The sequence below is a fragment of the Balaenoptera acutorostrata genome, chromosome 8, assembly GCF_949987535.1.
Source record: "Balaenoptera acutorostrata chromosome 8, mBalAcu1.1, whole genome shotgun sequence".
Lineage (NCBI taxonomy): Eukaryota > Metazoa > Chordata > Mammalia > Artiodactyla > Balaenopteridae > Balaenoptera > Balaenoptera acutorostrata.
The window spans coordinates 10865045-10870852 of NC_080071.1; the positions used below are offsets into that span (position 1 = coordinate 10865045).

Sequence of the window (5808 nt, forward strand, 5' to 3'; positions counted from 1 at the left end):
TACTGGATGGTTTTATTTTGTCTCTCCATCCACTCTCCATCCTTCCTGACCTGATCTGTGCCCCAGGAGGCTGACTTGTATGGACCACATCACTAGATTTCCTTGCCCTCTGGTTTCCCGCTGCATCCCACCAATGAGAGGCTCCAACAGGACATCAGGAAATGGAAGGATGGTGAGGTTGAGTATTTATTCTTCTGCTTCCCTCCATGCCAGACTGCAGGTTAGCAGTGCCTGCGTTCCTCTGCTGAAGGCCACAGCTACTGTCAGCTGATCCTCTCCTGCAGCTACAGCACAGCTGCTTTCCCTGCTCCCTGGGCCTATAGAAGGTCTAGCCAGGCCCCTCTTACCGGTTCAACCCTACTTACACCTTTACAAATAGTTCATTCATTAAATTCTCCTCAATTGCTCCTTCCAAGTGAGCCATCTGTTTCAGGGATACTGAGTGATAAAATAAGGAAGAAATGACTCACTCACTGAAAAACTAGTCCTACTAATCCAGTGGATAATAGGCCATTCTCGATTTTGAAATTTTCTCCTTTCTACAAATTCATATTCTCTTTAGAAACCTGCACCAAGGCTTGTCTCTAACATAAACCATTCCTAAACCAGCTGCATGGCTCTACTTCCTAGAAACACTGGCCATCACTTTCCAGTCCTGTTCATTACCCCACTTTTCTACTTTTGGTGTATTTATAAGCCATTGCGAAATTTACTGATGCTCGCTGTAGACTTTTTTTTTAGGGGTTTTAGTATCTCCGGTGTGGAGATGACTTTCTAAAATCTACTTTCTGTACAAATTCCCTGACCATTTCTAGTATTATATGCTTCTTAAGCAAGAGATATGCAATATTTGTTATTCCAGGAAGCCAATACCTCACTCTCTTAGGGTTTGAATTGGGAAGCAAGGTGGAATATAGATAACTTTCCTCAAAATATATTCCCCTACACTTTCACTACAAGCAACATATTTACAAATCAGATAGCTCCTCCTCATCTCCAGCACCTCTTAATGCTAGAGGGGCCCAGGACTTCATCTCTTGTCTACATACACTCTTCCCCTGGTAGCTCTCATCTAGTCCCATGACTTTATAGGCCAAATGAACATTTCTACTTCTAAGCCTAATAGGCATTTTAATCTTAAATTTTTCCAATCCAAACTTCTGATCGCCATATTTACCTCCATTCCAAATGTGTTAATGTTGCAGTTTTTCCCTCTCAGTGACTAGCAACTCCAGTTTCTTGGGCCAAAAATTTTGGAGTCACCTTTTACTTATCTTTTTTTCCCCACTCCCTACAATAATCCTTCAAGAAGTCATATCAACCCTATATGCAAAAATACATCCAGATTCTAATTACTTCTCACTGCCTCCTCTGCTACCTACCACTCTGGTCCAGGCCCCTGCAATTCACTGTAATAGCCTCCTCACTGGTCTCCCCTGCCTCTGCCCTAGTCCTTTTAATAGTCTTTCCTCAACAGAGCAGCCTGAGTGCTTTCTTTTAAAATCTTAGATCATGTCATTTTTCTGTTCAAACCTCTCTACTGGATCCACTTTCACTCAGAGTGACACCAAAAGTCCTTACATATAGCCTAGAAGGTTCCTCATGATATAGCCTCTGTTATCTGACCACATCTCCTACTTCACTCTAGACACACTGACCTCCTTGCCTCAGGATAATGTACCTACCATCCCCTTATGGACCTTAAACAATAGACCGCCAGTTATTTCTCCAGCAAAAATGGGTTTATTCAGGATCAACAAAGAATAGCAATTCAGGGTCTGCAACTGTGGTGAGCCACATGCAAGTCCCCCCAAGAAGGAGAGAAGAACTCTTTTATAGGAGGGAAAAGGAGGTTGGGAGGGCTATAGTAAACAAAGAGTCCATTGGAGGAATTGAGATTTTGAAGTTATAGTGGCTTTTCATTGAATGAGTTGTGACAGTCTTTCCTTGGCTGAGCTCTTGCCAGGCAAAAGGAAGTTTTCCTCTTCCTGTTGGGCTCTGCTATCATGGTAGGGCATGAGAGCACCCCCTTGACATTTAAAGTAGAAAACTGTGTTTTAATAGAGCTTACTGTTTATTAACTTTTACAACCTCTTCCCCTAGGTATCTACACAGCTTCCTCTCTAACCTCCTTTAAGTCTCCACTCAAGCATTACCTGCTCAGGGCACAACCCCCTTTCCAATGCAGTTATCATCATTTGACATATATTTTGCATGTTTATTTTGTTTATTGTCTGCCTTCCCCATAAAAATACAAAACCTTGTATAAATTTAATATTTGTTAAATATTCACCACATATTCCCACCTCTTAAACCTGTGTCTGGCATAAAGACGGTGTACAACAAATATTTGATGAATGAATGAAAGTATATATACATATATATATTTATTTTTTAAACATAAATCCTTTCACAAAAATAAATAAGCATTAGAATACCTCAAATAAATTTTTAAATATCTCATGTGTACAGAGTGTTATTTATGTGTTAGGCTCTGGGTAGTATTTTACAAGTGTGATGTCAGTGAATTTTCATAGCAGATCCTATGTGCAATCACATAAGACCTGTGGTCTTACTGTAATAAGACCAATTCTTATTACAACCAACTTACATGTGAGATGTAATGTAACTAGTTTAAGAAGTGAAAAATCAGTACATGGGGAATACAGGTTCAGACCCTGACATGTCTGACTCCAGAGGCCATTCTCTTCCTAATATATGTCTAAAACATGCCTCTTTAAACTTAGAAAGAAAGTTACCACCAGCAACAGCAACAAAAAAGATTAAACCAAACCTTAATTTTAAAACGGGCAACTAAATGCCTGACTAGGATTCCAAGTATGTGAAAATCATAAATCCCAGCTTTTCAAAGGAAAAACACTGAGTAGGTCAGGCAAAAGGCTAACCAGAGATTAGAAAGGCAGAACTGCACACTCAAACAAATGAAGAGATTACAGTTAGAGAAACTTCTCTGAAAACTCCATCTTCTCTTCCCTGTTGTGGTCTTTACCGAAGCAGCAACAGCCAAAATGAAGTTCAATCCCTTTATGACTTGTGACCAGAGCAAGGACCACACAAAAGCATTTCAACTCACTTTCCCACTTTCGCAGGAAGATTATGTCTTTCCCTCTTTCCAAAGAGCTGAGACAGAAGTACAATGTCCAACCCATGTCCATCTGAAAGGATGATAACGTTCAGGTTGTGTGAGGACACTACAAAGGTCAGCAAATTGGCAAAGCAGTTCAGGTTTACAGGAAGAAATGTATCATCTACACTGAACGTGTGCAGCAGGAGAAGCCAGTGGCACAACTGTCCATATGGGCATTCAACCCAGCAAGGTGATTATCACCAGGCTAAAAGTGAACAAAGATGGCAAAAAGATCTCTGGATGAAAAGCCAAATCTTGCCAAGTAGGAGAGGAAAAGGGCCAAAAAAGGGAAGAAACAATTGAGAAGATGTGGGAATAAAGTAATTTATATACAACCTTCGCTAATACCTGCTAAAATGAAAAAAAAACCAAACAAAAAAACCCAACTTCCTAACCCTACCAGCTGCCCTATACTCCCACTGTGCAAAAGGATGAGAAATTGTTTCAAGTCCTTGCTTGTTGATTTGCTACCAGTTTGGGCCAGAAGACTGAGATAATCAAAGACTTCCAGGAATAAAATTAGGGACCTTTTTATTAAAGTGTTCTCTTATTTTGGTCAGTCATAAAATAGTAGAGAAGGCCTTCCTTTGCCCTTCTGCTGGCCCTGTGAAGAAACATGGGCTTGGCTCTACCTCTGCTCTTCTCCAAGTCTTCTTCTTTTCTCTGAAACATGCACCACATTTGAAAACCACTATGTTTTAAAAATAATCCAGAAAAAGACAAAGAGAGGGTAAAAGTCATAGCACACCCCAGAGACAAGGAAATGTTCTTGAGAAGCATTTGCACATAGGTACCTGAAACTTTTCAAAACCACATCAATAAAAGAAAAGGTTACATGAATGACTTTTGAATATTGAAACATAAGTATATTAGCAAATCAAAGGCCTGTGAAATAAGTGAAAACATTTTCTAACATCCCGTATGGTCTCTACATAAACAGATTCTAAAGGGACATTTATATAAGTAATTCACACTTGAAACCGAAAGAAGCCCCCTATTGATGAGAGTATTCCAAGTGCCAGCATCTCTCAATGCACACAGAGTAGTGACTTAAGATATCATTTCTTCATGTTATTTGTTCTGAAGTTTCACTGGTTTTATTTTAGAAGTAATGTCTCAGAGAAAACTGAAATTTATATAAAACTTATTTAGGATTTTAAAAGCATTTTATATCTTGGCTTTATTTTTAGAGAATTTTGTAGACAAGAGGTAAAATATTGAGATTCAACCGAAGCAGAGACAAGGCAATAAAGTTGAATTTACTAGACCAAATCAGGATTTCAGTACCAACAGGTACAAATCTACACATTCACAATCTTTGGTTCCTCTATTGTATGTCTTTTATATTCATTGGCACACAGCCCAGTAGGATTGTGTATATTTTTTCTAATATGGACAACTTGTGATGTACTTCAAATGAGAAGATTCTTCAACACACCACATTTCATGTTATTATGGCTAGCTCAGTACTAAGACTTGGGTGACAGCTGCAGCTCTCCAGAAACTAGCACTAAAAGGTGCTAATATCCTAGCAAGCACTTTAAGAAGACCTTAAGTTGTATATATCTAATCTAAGGTTGAACACTGTATATGTAAAAAAAAAAAGTTGGCAGGAATTCAGCAACCAGAAGTCTGTGTTTCCTAGCAAAAGACAGTTGGACAACTCCTCTAAAAGATAGCAAGCTATTACTCAAAAGTCAAACATTTGCTTCTCCATTTACTAGTGAAAATTGCATTATATTATCAAATAAAATAAGTGTTATTATTAAAAATTACATGCCTGTCACTAAATGGTTGAGTTCACCTACATATTTGAGTTAACATATCAAACAAAGAAAACAGGCTTGGCCACAAAGTCAATGAAAGTCAAATAAAAGGCCAAACTAAACAGATGAGACACCATGCCCTGAAGATCAACAGAGGATATCATTGTTAGGTGAGGAGGGTTTAGTAACTTCAGCAAGGAGGATTTTCTATGCCCATCACAAACCAAGCAACTCATCTAAGCTACTTAACCACAAATTCTACTGCAAGACTGATGGACAGTTAGTTGCATACAACTGGATTTTTTTCTTTGCCATATTGTATTAGAGTTAAACTCCATTGAACCTTACATGGATATCCTAGAGATATCTTTGAAATTTTTGGTAATAACAATGGTGGTAACAAATAGGTGGCTTTATATTAGTTAATTTTTCAATACAAGTTATATTTACATGTAACATGTGATGACAATTATGATAACTGAGATTAAGATAATAATGAATTATTTGTTTGAAAACAATCCTTATTCCAGTAAATCCTTCCTAAAATGATTCTACAGCTTTTGAATACTGGGCATTACCTGGTCTGGTCTAGAGTATCAAAGAGTCCATAATATGTCCATATTTGTCATTCTTGAGATTTGTCAGAAGGAACTTCCGTCCACTAAACTGAAAAGCACAATTTCTCCTCCTCCACAGCATCCATTAGGATTCATCCAGCTAAGTATTATGATTATATACCTAGAAAACTCAAGAGATTCAACCAAAAAGCTATTTAGCAAGGTAGTGGGGCACAAAATTAATACACAAAAGACAACAAACGGCATGAATATATAATGGATTCTAGTACTCATTTAAAAAAGAAAAAAAAAGATGAAAGGCACATTAATAAACTTA

At 38.0% G+C, this 5808-nt stretch overlaps 1 pseudogene; it reads left to right on the plus strand.

Annotated features, from left to right (window-relative positions):
• Window positions 1-3029: 3029 nt before the first annotated feature.
• On the plus strand, window positions 3030-3467 carry LOC103003413 (60S ribosomal protein L26-like; annotated as a pseudogene).
• Window positions 3468-5808: the final 2341 nt, after the last annotated feature.